Consider the following 14359-nt stretch of genomic DNA (forward strand, 5'->3'; position numbering starts at 1 on the left):
ATTATTCTATTTCAGTCTTTTGTCTTCACATTAGTTTGTTTTTTCAGCTTTTGTTAAAATTTAATTAAATATCATTTTCTATTCACTTTTCCACCTTACTTCCTAATTTGGTTCAATATGCTTAGTGCAAAACCAAAAATCCTTCAAACCACTGAGATAGATAGAATTATTCTTCACATATTCTTTTTAAAGCATTAGCTAGAAATGTGCTTCACATCTACTTTTTTTTAAAGCATTATATCCTTTTATGGGTTCCCAAATACAAAAATTCTCTGTGAAAGAAGAAACTACAATTCATGAACTACCCTTTTGTTCCCACTTACTTAAGATTTATAGTAGTGATCCATGAAAGCGGAAGCAGAATCTGGCCACAAGTACCTACTGCAATTGTAGAAAATATTTCCTCCATCAAAGAAGTATTTGATTTAATTTTCAATTAAAGTATTTATGAGGTTTTTATAAAACTTCAAAGAATTATATATTTATATTAATAATTTTTAATAGACATTTTGTACAGAAAAATATTAAGCTCATTTAAATTTTCAGGATTTTTTATTGAATTACTTAATTATCTTTGATCTGAATGTTCAAATGATCATAAGCGACATTTTGTTCAAATGATCTTAAGCGACATTTTATTCAAAGCATCTCCAAAATCACAACAAATGGAAATAAGTTTGTCTTGGTGTGACTAATCTCATCCACATGTGAAGTACACCACTATACCTCTGATCGATTCCAAAACTTTGATAAGATAGCACTTAACAGAACAAATTCCTTATTATTTTATACATAGTGTCCTGAGGATTAGCCCTGGTGTATCTCTTTCAGTCTAACATGCTAATATAATGCAATATAACCTAAACATGCTAATATAACATGCTAATATAATGCAATATAACCTAAAGAAGAATCCTGGCTCATACTTGCTTATAATATTGGCATCATAATGTTAATGTATCTTTCATACCTTGTTTGACTATTTAGTAAAAGGGTGCCTTGCATTCAATCACAGATTTTTTTTGATCAGTTTTAACTATCCTGCACAGTAATTTCCTTAAATAAACTACTTTATGCACAGATTAAAATCTCAAACCTGAAAACCAGAGACTATATCGACAATTTTTAATTTATTGGCTCCAAAGGGATTTTTCTTTTGAATACAAATGGCATAATCTTTCCCACTACAATGTCACTTCTACTTGAATAGGAACAGAATAAAATCCATGTAAAAGCCTGATTATTTTGTCTACACTGCCTTATATGTAGTGGGTTTTTTTATAAATTTCCATGATTTTATTGCCTCCATTTTTGTATGCTCAAGCTGAGACATTTCAATGAAGTGTGGCACTCACTACCGCAACTCAGCATTTCCTAAAGATGTGTCACTGACATGATTTTGCACCTATGTGCCAATATAAGGGAGTATTTGCAGTATTTTTCCATCAACAAAGTTAATTTGGGGAGTAACTGAGTTACAATGTGATCAATAGAATTACTTGTGCAAAATTATTGTGAAAATACCTGTTGCTGGCTTTTTAAAAATTTTACTACGGTAAATATCATAGACCATAACAACAAGGAATTGTTGCCCCAGGATTACCTAAGTATTTGGCTTCCCAAATCATGGTTATCTTCCACATTATTGGAAGTATGCTTATTGTTTTGTGTGCTTTGTGCTACTTCACCTAATTCTGCCAGGGTCAGTAACAATATGCCGGCAAAGTCCTGGACTCTTTCTGGAAGAACATATTAAAATAGCCTAGTGAAACCTGCCTTCACTGTTTCCAGAAAGAAGACTATGAAACTGACTATTCATCTAATTAATGAATTCATTAGATTTAATAGATTAATTATTAGATTAAAATTCACTACAAAATTTAAAAATACCTGAAAAGCAAGATAAAACGTAAGATTTTAAGGTGATGGTTTGCGTCACAAGTCACATGGAAACTGATGAGGCTGCTAACTGACAATTTGGTTACCATTTACCAACAAAAGGGCATGAAAGACAAAGTCCACATGAGTTTTACTCTTATGATAAACAGAGTGAAGTTAATTATCATGCAAAAATATGTAACAAGACAGTACAGGATTTAATGTATTTTAAAGTGGTTCCTTCCTGAGGAGGTATAAATGGCTGGTAAAACACCAGCAGATTTTACATTTGTCCCAGGAGTAGTATTTTAAAAGCAGGCTTAGACACAGTGTGATTGGTTTACCAGAAATTGTCCTTCACTTTGTTTTGTCTTCTAAATTTTTGTGTAGTATCTGTTTTGCCATCACATTTCTTAAGAGATTTCCAATGGAAGGAAATAAAACTCACTTAAAATGAAGTCTGACTATAATATACATTCTATTCTTATTGAGCCAATTATGAAAAGGTCTTTCTACTGAAACTTTTTCTCTCTACCACTGAACTAAATATGGGGAAATTCTAAATTTCTCCTATAGCTACTGAAAATATGTTCCAGATTATTAGCCTTGCTGAATACTTCCTTCCTTAGTTCATTATGCATGTTCCCCTGAAAAGATCTTTTAAAAAGTAGCATTACAAGTTTCCATCTATTGACATTTAAGCTCTCTGGTCAGTGGTTCAGAAAAATGGATTAATGACATTTGTTTCTCCTTTCCAAGTTCAGCAAGTGACTGGTAACGATTTTAATAATGTTGTCTGGATCTGACAGATGAAGAAATGTTTATTTTTACAGTTACAGTAAAGTACAGTGAGTATAGATAACAGCAGAAGCAGAACCTCTGAAAAAACTTTGGTTTTAGTTATTGGCTTGAATCCTTCTCTCTCTGAAATCAGTTAATCTGTTGGATTGCAAGTGGAGAAAGACCTGGCCTTCTAATGCTTGGTGATGTAGTCTGTCTTATGAGCCGTGCATATGGAAAACTTCTTGAGGAAATTAAAATTTTCTTGACTAAGAAGGTAATATTGATAAATGGAGTACCATCAGGGACTGAATGTCTTAGACCTAGAACATCTCTGTAATGGGTTTGAGTTCAAGAGCAAACATAAGGCTGCCAACACTGAGGGAGGCCCTATGCCCATTTAATTGTTACTAGTCTCTCACTCACTAGAGTATGCTACAGGTCAATCTCTTATACATGAAAATCCCATTTTACTAAGATGTGAGAAAAACTGAATAAACCAATACTGCTGCAGAGGCAAGATAAAATGAGTTAAATAACAAGTCTAGGATGACCTATGCCTTAAGGATTAAATACAAAGAAGTATTAAGTATAACACATGAAGGATATTCAGTATGTTAAGGGATATTTGACATACTTGGAATGTTTTGAAGGAATTTAAGAAAAAAAAAGGTTAAATAACATACATAGTATTTTCTGTAATTAGTTCATATTGGAGAAAAAACAGATGATAGTGAAAATTTTTACTTTTTTTTTTTTTTAAATGGAAGAACTCATGAGCCTGAGAATTATTTTACAATCTCCAATAACTGCTGAAAAGAACAGAGAGAGATTATCAGTGATCTGTGGAACCAGCAGTTTTTCTACCTCAGGTTCCTTTAAAATGTTTTTGTTGACAGTTTATACATTTAGCCTCTATTGAACATTATTATGCTAAGGAGAAAACTATATTTCTGAAATAGTTAGTGTAGTATTTAAGTATACTCTTTGGGCTGCTGATTAAAAAGATCACAGAAAGGAAAAGTGGGAGGTGAGAAAAAGAACTCAGGTTCCTTATCTGTATTTACTCTTCCTGGCTCTGAGTAATTTGGCCTTGATTCTGTTTAATTTACAGTGACTCAGTTTTCCACCAGAGAAGATGACTACAAGTTAATTACAGTGCCCAGTCCGTGAGCCAAAGGCCTAAATAATTCCTTTGTCATCAACTAAGATGTCCAGGTAGGCTGACGTTTGTTCAGTAAAGGCCTCTCTTTTAGCTACTCATTGCCTCTTTTGTGTTGAATGCTGAGAGATGCCACATCACTTCGCCTGTGGTTCAGGTTCTGTGAGGGCTAATGTTGCCCCACTTTGGGGCAGGATGGCATTGCCAGTGGCAGTAAACTTCAGCTTTTAGGCTGTGTAATCTAGAGACAGGCAAGGGAAGAACTAAAAATATTTGTTCATTCTCCAAGATGCTTCCAATAGGAGTAGAGACAATTCCTGGCCATGTGCATATGGTTAGGACTTGAGGTCTTCTGTGCAGGATAAATCAACATGACTTTGCTTTAGGAAATCATTAGATGGCTGTCCCTGTTTGCTTTCTTGAATATTGTAAGCTCCTCATAAGAGTGCTTTGTGCCTTCAAGTAGGGCAACCAAAGCAATGCTCACAGGTCCCAGAATTAAAGATTAATGTTTGCTAACAAAAAAAAATTTTCATCCAATTTAATTTACTGACATTGTACAAACTCAAGTGGTTTTCTTCCTAGCCTTTCTGAAATGCCTCTATTTCTTCATGTTGATGGCCATAAACCCTTAAAACCTTCTCATCACACTTTCACACAATTTTTTTTTCTTTCCTCAACTTTCTGTTGAGGTAAGACTCAGTTAAAAAATTGAAAGCTGTCGTAAAAAAATATAGGAGGGCTGTTGTTTGAAATATCTCAGGAGCTGACCTTACACCTTATCTTTTTGTTCTTTGTCACAGAACTATATTGATGAGATTCAATTTCACAGCTTCTATGTTTAGAGAAAAGGCGCAAAGCAAACTCTGACATGGCACTTGCAAGACTTTAACATTCCCTAGTTCATCCAGAAACACCTCCGTGCATGTGGGATTCAATACAGTTAATTTTTTTATGGCGTTTTTCAGTCTACCCAACCAATTCCCTTCTCGCTTTCCGTTCTGCCCCCGTAACGCATTAGAATTTTGTTTTTCACATTCAAGATATGACATGTGGTATAAATAGAGTTTTAAAGGCACTGCGTAAGATTTGAGGCAGATAAACTTCAGGCAAAGAGTAAGAAGAATTATGTTGCAATTATGTTTCACTTTTGAATCACCCATGGTGCTCCTTCCAGGTATATACCGGAAAATTCACTGTAAAGTATTTCTTAAATACATGTAAATACCTAAGCTGCTTAGCTGCTGTTGCAAACCAGAACAGTGTCTAACATTTAGAAAGGCAATATTGAAGGTGAGGCAGATCATAGAAATATGTGTAAATGGAGGTAGGAGATAAAGAGAAAAAAAAAGGGATCCACATTGACCCTCAAATTCTTTGTCCACTAAATAGATACTTGATTGTATTAGAGCCTCAAATGTGAAGGGAACTGCTTCTAAAATGGTATTGGCAGTACTAGGTTTCTTTAACAACAGACATATTCATGCAAAAATGTGACACAGTACACAGCAGTAAAGTACTGGAAGGCTTTATTAGATTCAGTACTCTCTCACTGTGCCTTCCTGGACAACTGTGTGTAATTAATTTGTGTTAATAGGATGAGACTGCAAATGATAGATTAATGTGTACCGGAAAGTTCTTGCCCTTTCTTACAGGGCAATCAATGTATACAGCCAAAAGTAATTCAGTGGATGTCCTTTTCAACATACAGGATATGAATAATTTTTGCAGGTAAATACAGGACATATGGTTAATTTACTATGTTTGCCACCAACACAAAAATAAATTTTAAGAAATTCGCCATACTATCTTATTTCCATTCAAATGAACATGACCACTTAAAGAAGGGTAGATTAGGGTTTCTTGCCAGATGGACACATTGCATACTTATTTAGAAATTAGAAATGAGAAAGGCATAATCTAGTTTAGCCCCCAAGCAGGTAGTTATATTATATAACAGTGACTATACAGCAGCTTTGAGCATGGAAAATCGCCATGGTGTCTCTGACCATGGCTGGAGCCATAGGCAAAGAAGTATTCAAGCTGCACATAACTACAAAAACTAGCCATTAATGGAATATCAAAACAGATCAGTGTTTGCCTGTCACAGCATCTGAGACAACAAAACGATCACTTTTCAATCATTAGTTGCCATTGGTAAATTACTGACAAATGACTGTATCAGATCCAGCCATCAGTACTGTACGTTATTATGATGATTTTTATTGACTAAATCTGAAAAGAAAACCCAGCTACAGATTCATTAAGATGTTTTGGGTTGTTCAATATTTTCTAAGCATATACAAATTATGCACATACTTATATATGCAGAGTTGATGGGCCATAATAAAAGTTTAAGAGAATGTAATTTTGTTTTTTTCTTGTAGGTTTAGTGTGCTATACAAAGCCAGACTTGAAACTGTTCTGGGAGTAAATAATTAATTTAGAAAACATACATAGTAAGCAAGTAGCTATGAAGAAAGTAATTTATTTCATAATAGGCTATGAAAGAAAGTATGACTGCAAAATAATTTGCAAAGTACAAAGGTATTTTGATGTGTAAATATGTTCTCCATTTCTTCTGTTCAATGCTGTATAACACTCTCAGTGAAAGAATCTATTCTTGGCAACCTTGTCTTGTTATAAATATCAGGAAAAGGCACAGAAAGCATCCAGGAATGCAGGTTTGCTTAACCAAGGAGAAATACAATCTTTTCTACAGAGTTTGGAAATAACTTTGCAAATAACCTATTTATAATTTGAATGTTTTTTGGCATATTTGACAATGATGTAGGACATAAACAGTCAATAATAAATTGGTTCCACATGTCTGCAAAACCACCTAAAATCTCAGGATCCCTTGTAATTGTTATTCTATATACACACATTTGCAATCTACTTATAGTGTGTTCCACAATAATCGAAAAAAAATTTCAAGCTTGTATAAAGACAAGAACATCTTTTTTTACTTCATGTAATGCTCATATGTGTCAAAAAAGTGAAACTTATAAGTTTGTGGAACCCAAGGAAAAAAGGTGGGAGGTTTTTGGCTATTGAGAAGCTTATACCTTGAAGACACAAACCCATCAAGCAGTGTCCAGCAAAATTAGTTATTCCTCTGATAATATAGGAAATCCTGTCTCCCTGAAAGAATCACAACTCAAGGCCCAAATATTTGAAATAAGGCAATAGAAGGCCTTAAACAAACATTAAAAAAATTATTTCAAAGTTACAAATATATATGGAAAGAAAAAGAGGAAAATGGCATTAAATCTTTAAAAAACTGTGAAATATGATAGAACTGATAATACAGGAATCAAATAGCCTTATCCTGAAAGTTTGCAGCTTTCAGAAGTGTGGGACATAAAGTTTGTATCTTTATCAGGTAAGAGAAAGCATTACACAAATACTCAGGTAGCTTTAGAACCAGAAGGTGTGCTGTCCCAGCAGTGCCACCACCTTGCACTGTCTGTGCAAGAACACTTTTTTGCTGACTAATGCTAAGTCAATGCTATTATGTAGGTAAGATCCTTGTGTTTTTACCACTGTAATGATATCCATTTTTCTTCTGCTGGATTAAGATGTTAATGGACTAAACAAACAATATGGTATTAATGACTAATGCTGATGTTCTAATTGTTTGTTTTTCATGAATTATGTGTTTGACATGTCAATGTGGCAATTTTTGAAATTAAATCATTATTTGTCCGTCTATCCTCAAAGCAGCTCTTTGCAAACATTACTGGATTGAGACATAATAAACATTTGCTTAAATAGTTAATCACTGGAAGTGTACAGAGCTCATAATAATGGAAAAAGTCAGGTGCTTACAGTATAATTTTATGTGGAGGAAAAGGGAAAACTTAAAAAAAAATTCTGTTGTTTTAAGCAAAAATAGCTAATTGTGTTATGTTTAGATTGAGATATAAACGCAATCCCTTGTCATGACTTTAAATGAAACAGGAGTCTGCACACCACTACTTCGTATACTTCATGTAGATAAAATGAAACCAACTCTTCTCATCTTTTGAAATTTCTGCACTTTGGGAAGAAAGAGAGAAGGGAAACTTGTACTCTTACCTGAATTTTGTTCATGCAAGTGTGAATTTCCAAATTTGGAAGTGTTGCTACATAATTTTACAAAAAACTAAGGTTCTGAATCTCAACACTTCCAAACTTGGACATACCGGATCAGTACTGGCATATCTAGTTTATTTTTAAGAAGCTTTTTACAGAGTTAGTATTTGTTACCTGCTGTGTTCGTTCTACAGAGTTCAGTCCAATCAACTTAATACTGAAATGTTCTCAATCACTTAAAATGGGGGCAATAATTGAATTTAAGAACAGATTCAGCCCTTGTAAAAACATGTATAGGTCAAAGGAGTACTTCTTGCTAATACTCTGTGTTATCCACTGTATAAAATACCAGCATGTTAAAAAAAAAAAAAAAAAAGTCCCAGTATGGCAAAGTGGGGAACCGTGAGAGAGGTTAAACCCCACTTTTCTCTATCATCATCATTTCCCTTACGAGTCTAAGCAAACATAAAAACATTTCAAAATTTAAAAAAAAAAAAAAAACCACCAAAAATACTCTCTCTCCTGCTGCTGTGTTTGAGAGTTTTCTATAAAAAGCAATACATTTCTTAGGATTTTATGAGCATTCAGTTATTTGGGAACATGACTGAATAAATCAAGCGGTAAGTTTTCTGGCTTAGCTTTCATGAGAGTTCATGCTGATGTTTCTAAGCCCAGCATTACTGCTGAGAAGCTTTTTGGACATACTGAGAATAGTTCCTTTAAAATATTATGGCAATATTTTAAGATGCTGTCATATCATGGTGGCCCTTCAAAAAGCCAAAAATAATGGAGCTGTGTTTGAATGTGGCTTTTCCTTAAGTCTGAGTAGCTTGTTGAGGCCAGGAGGGAAACAGGGCTCCTGATCTAAGAGCAAGAGTTTCTTCATGCTGACTAACCCTCTCCTAAATCTGAATGTTATCAGTGATCTCACATGTTCACTTACATGTCACAAGCAGCGGAGAGGTGTGCAGCTCCACAGCAGTAGGGCACGTGCAACCTATTACATGAGCATGATGACCTGCCCCACCCTGACTGCCCATGCCCCGGGGGCACAATGTGTTGCTTAGCAAGGCCCAGGCACCCAGGGGCCAAATTTGTTGAAATGTCGCAAAGGAGGCTTGTGCACCCCTTGCTTCGCCAGCGGCATGACCCCCCAGGCATGGTGGTACCAGCCTGGCCATGGTGCCCAGCACAGGCGAGGCCAGGGGAAGTGGTGGAAATCTGCATTTCCCCGAGTGCTGGCTGCCGCGGGGGCAGGACAGGGTGCCTAGCACCCTCCAAGGTGGGTGTTGAGGCCACAAGGCAGTTGGGGGCAGTGGGAGTGTGCAGCGCTAGCAGGGGCTGGGTTGGGGGCTCTTTCCCCTTCTGATCCCTGCAGCAGTCTTTCCCTTGTGTTGTGGAAGTTCATCTCTGTTGCCCGCAATAGTTAATTCCCGTGGCACTAAAGTCCTTAAAAACAAGTCAGCTCTGGTAACAGAGGAATTAAATACATTGTCATAGTTTACATATATTTATTTATAGTGAAATGACAGGCCCCCCTGCCCTTCTGGTTTCTCAGCTGGCTCTGTGAGCTCCAGTCCAGGCTTAAAAAAGTCAGACATAGATAGTCTACCAGAAATCTCCCTGTTAGGCCACCTTTGCAAAAAGGAATAGCCAACTGGGATAGGGACATTAAAGCAGATAAAGGCTTATGAAAGAGGAAACAATGTCACCAGGATCCATTTTTATAACCGTATTACTGCATTGTTCATAGTTATAGGGAGCGATGGAGGGCCCAGAACAGAAAATCCAAGCTATTTGCAATTAGCCAGGCGGAGCTTGAAGTGTTTTTATATCTCACAGTGTAATTTTATCTTGAGCAGAATCTTTCATCTAAAACTCATTCTTACCCTTTTTTATGTTGGAGAGCTCCTTATTAAAATTAAATTTTAAATATTTCTTACACAAGTGCAGTCAAACCAAAAGTTCATCTAGTGCGGTATCCTGTCCCATATAGTTGCCAAAAGCAGATAGCTATGGAAAAGTATAGATGATAGCCTTAATGATAGCCTGACATCCAGCCATATTTGGCTCAGGGTTCATGAGCTGATTGTGGTGTCTATGTATTTATAGTCAATGAATACGCAGGTTACTTTTGACCCTGTGTTAGCACTTCGTTTCCACACCATCCATCAGTAAGAAGGTACAAAGCTTGATAGCTGCAAACTGGCACAACTTGGTAGCTGATAGAAAGCATAGGAAGGTTGCATTTTCAAAGAAATGGCTCAAAACAGGCATCAGAAAAGTCTGATTTCCTAAAGACCCACACTGTGCAGCATATTCCTGCTTTATACAATTTTCTAGTGTTGCTGAATTTTTGCAGTATATTGTCCCTGTTACAATATCTACAATATTGTCTATGCAGCTATTTTCTGGTGCACTGAAGTGTGTTTCTTGAATTGGAGTGCAACTCTTCCATAAAGCTGGTTTCAGACACCCCTTGAATAATGCGTCACAACAAAATCCTGGACTGAAAAGCATCCCAACATAGTCCTAACACAGCTAAACATCCAGATTTGATTTTCATGTTCTGGACAATCCTAGAGATAGCAAAGATTTAGCTCTATACTTTATATTAACACGTTTGACAGTGTTACCAGAATATTTTCTGCTTGGCTCAATGTCTGTTGGGGACCATCTCCCGCATAAAGTTTGCAAGTTTCTAATGAATTCCAGAAGTTATTTTAATGCCTTAGGTTTACAGGCTACACTGGTAGCTTAAGACGTCAGTCCCCAACTGCAGTTAATAGAATATAACGATTGCTTAAATTTAAACTGAAATTGAATTTGGTCCTAAATAAAGTATTACGATTATAAATTTGGAAATGTCTTCATGCAGTTGTTTAATCAGCTGGCTACTGGCATTTTTAATAACTAATGGACTGAAAATGCAAACTTTGTGGTGGGTCAATGAAATCAGTTTAAAAAAAGGAAAGTAGGCAATTGGACAGAATTATGTATATGTAATCATATTTAGAAACCCTTTCTTGTTCTGCAGATAATGAGACTCCTGTCACAGATTCTGTAATGTCTTAGCATGAGAATGGTCAAGCGTTTAAAATTGCAATGTAATATTTTAAAAGGTAAATTCTTGGTCTCTGGAAATTATTCTCATATTAAGCTCCTAAGAAATGGTAAGACTATACGTTAGTACTATCTGAATTTAGGAGGATAGCATGTGTTTCAGAAATGAAGAAAGCTATTTCTATTTTTTCTAATTATTCTGTCTATTTTGTGCATTTAAAAAAGTTATTGTCAATAATATGTTGTTAATAATATGAAGAAATGACTGAAAGTTTCCTGTCTGGGTTTGAAAAAAGAAAAAAGACTCTGCAATCAAATTTAAATGAAGTATCTTATAAAGGAGATAAAGAGACGTCCATTGACAAGCACAGTTCAAAAAAATCTCCAGACAGAACAAAAAGAACTCAGGATTTTATTTTAGATACTTGATATTCAGCATTTCTAGAACTTTTTGTAAAGGCAAAAAATGAAGATTCATTAAAAAAAGAAAATATTTTCTTTCATGGGAGGTAAGTTATTTTTGATTATTCAAAGTCATATCATGCCTGAGAAATGTGATCTGTTATTTAAGACAACAACAGTATATTATATTCCTGCCCATTTAGAGGGTAGTTTTTAACTATATATTGCTTTCTCTTTTTAAAAATAAGTATTATAGGTACTATGGCCATATCATGTGTTATTGAACATTGCAGAATTTTTTTAGTTGTTACACAATACAAATTGATTTATTTTCAGCAAGTTGTTTGTTTTTATGGGGTTACATGTGTCTAAAAAATACAGCTGTTCTTTTCTTCTTTAAACTTATAATAAGTGAAAAGCTTAGCTCTTAGACAACACTTGTTCTAATGAAAATGCAGGATTTTATTTTTTAATATATTGAAGTGAAAAACTACAAACAATTAGCATCTATTTTTACATGCAATCTGATGTAGATCATTAGGGGTTCAATTTCTGAATACAGTTCAGTTACTTCAGCTGTGTATTCTGCCTGCAGTTCAGACACTTAAAATTGTCTTTAGAGTTTTGTGGGTGGAAAACGTAAACCTAGCTGAGTGCACAACCTCTTTCATCCCTTTTTGTCTTTACAGGACATTTTGTCTGATTTTGTCAGTTTACATAATGCAGCAGACATTTGTGAATATTCGTAATTCTTTTTAACAAGTAGCTATTGCACAGTGCATGAGATTATTCCTGCTGGTAAGGTAATATTGGTCCTACATGTAGCAGACATTCTGCTCTGATTCAATTTCCATTGATTTGGGTTGGGATTCTATTTGAGAATAATGTAATTAGGATCAGCACATTCCCATCTTTTGCCAGAGGTATTCAAGTGCTTTATTTCAGGCAATGTAGCTACGCCAGTCTCATACACTTTGTATGTTTGATAGCTTCGGTGAGCTACGGTTAATCCAAAGAAGAATGCTGCTGAGACTCCCTTCAGGATTCAAATGCTGCGTCAAGCAAGATATACTACAAGTAATTGCCGAACGCAAAGGGACTACACCCATGCAATCTGGACTTGTAACTGCTATATTTTGTAACAACTTGTAGCCTTGGCAACCAATGGTGTGGAAGAAAAATGCTAGCATCCCCTGAGTAACCATAGAAACCAAAACAATGTTTATGGGTAATTGGATAATCTAATCTACGTACATGACATACATGCTTTGTATTTAATACCTGGAGATACTATCTTGATGTTAATCACTTGGAACAAGTGTTCGCTATAAGGCATGAAGCAAAAAGCTACATAGAAAGCATACGACAAAGAAAAATGAGATGTCTCTTCTCTGTAATAAATAAATTTAATAGAATTTTTATTAGCATTAGTTTGGGGGGATTTTTTGTATTGTTTATTGATAGCCAGAGATACTTCCTTTGAGTAATATGGTGAGCTGAATTATCCTTACTGTTTTGTGATATCAATATTTGGTCATCATATTGAGCAGCTGGAACTCAAAGTAGAGAACTCTAGTTGTAAATAAAACTACTCACAATACTGCCATTTAACATTAGAACTTTGTGGCTGCAGGTCCTAGTGGACTTGAGGTTAGCAAATGTGATGCCCATCTTCCAGAAGGGCCGGAAGGAGGATCCAGGGAACTACAGGCCTGTCAGCCTGACCTCGGTGCTGGGGAAGGTTATGGAACAGATCATCTTGAGTGCCATCACGCAGCATGTACAGGACAAGCAGGTGATCAGGCCCAGTTAGCATGGGTTTATGAAAGACAGGTCCTGCCTGACTAACCTGATCTCCTTCTATGACAAGGTGACCCACTTAGTGGATGGGGGAAAGGCTGTGGTTATAGTCTACCTAGGCTTTAGTAAAGCCTTCGACACTGTTTCCCGCAGCATTCTTCTGGAGAAACTGGCTGCTCATGGCTTGGACGGGCGTACTCTTCGCTGGGTAAAAAACTGGCTGGACAGCCGGGCCCAAAGGCTTGTCGTGAATGGAGTTAAATCCAGTTGGCAGCCAGTCACAAGTGGTGTTCCCCAGGGTTCCGTTTTGGGGCCAGTTCTGTTTAGTATCTATATCAATGATCTGGATGATGAGTTTGAGTGCACCCTCAGTAAGTATGCAGACAACACCAAGTTGAGCGGGAGTGTTGATCTGCTCGAGGGTAGGAAGGGTCTGCAGAGGGATCTGGACAGGCTGTATCTATGGGCCGAGGCCAACTGTATGAGGTTCAACAAGGCCAAGTGCCGGGTCCTGCACTTGGGTCACAAGAACCCCATGCAACGCTACAGGCTTGGGGACGAGTGGCTGAAAAGCTGCCCTGCAGAAAAGGACCTGGGGGTGTTGATCGACAGCTGGCTGAGTATGAGCCAGCAGTGTGCCCAGGTGGCCAAGAAGTCCAACAGCATCCTGGCTTGTATCAGAAATAGTGTGGCCAGCAGGACTAGAATACTGTGTTCAGTTTTGGGCCCATCACTACAAGAAAGACATTGAGGTGCTGGAGCGTGTCCAGAGAAGGGCAACAAAGCTGGTGAGGCGTCTGGAGCACAAGTCTTATGAGGAGCGGCTGAGGGAGCTGGGGTTGTTTAGCCTGGAGAAGAGGGGGCTGAGGGGAGACTTTATCGCGCTCTACAACTACCTGAAAGGAGGTGGTAGAGAGGTGGGTGCTGGTCTCTTCCCCCACATAACAAGTGATAGGACAAGAGGAAATGGCCTCAAGTTGCGCCAGGGGAGGTTTATACTGGATATTAGGAAAAATTTCTTTACTGAGAGAGTGGTGAAGCATTGGAACAGGCTGCCCAGGGAGGTGGTTGAGTCACCATCCCTGGAGGTATTTAAAAGACATGTGGATGAGGCACTTAGGGACATGGTTTAGTAGTGGATGAGATGCTTAGGGACATGGTTTAGTGGTGGACTTAGCAGGTTAAGGTTTATGGTTG

Source organism: Gavia stellata, chromosome 3 (assembly GCF_030936135.1).
Source record: "Gavia stellata isolate bGavSte3 chromosome 3, bGavSte3.hap2, whole genome shotgun sequence".
NCBI lineage: Eukaryota > Metazoa > Chordata > Aves > Gaviiformes > Gaviidae > Gavia > Gavia stellata.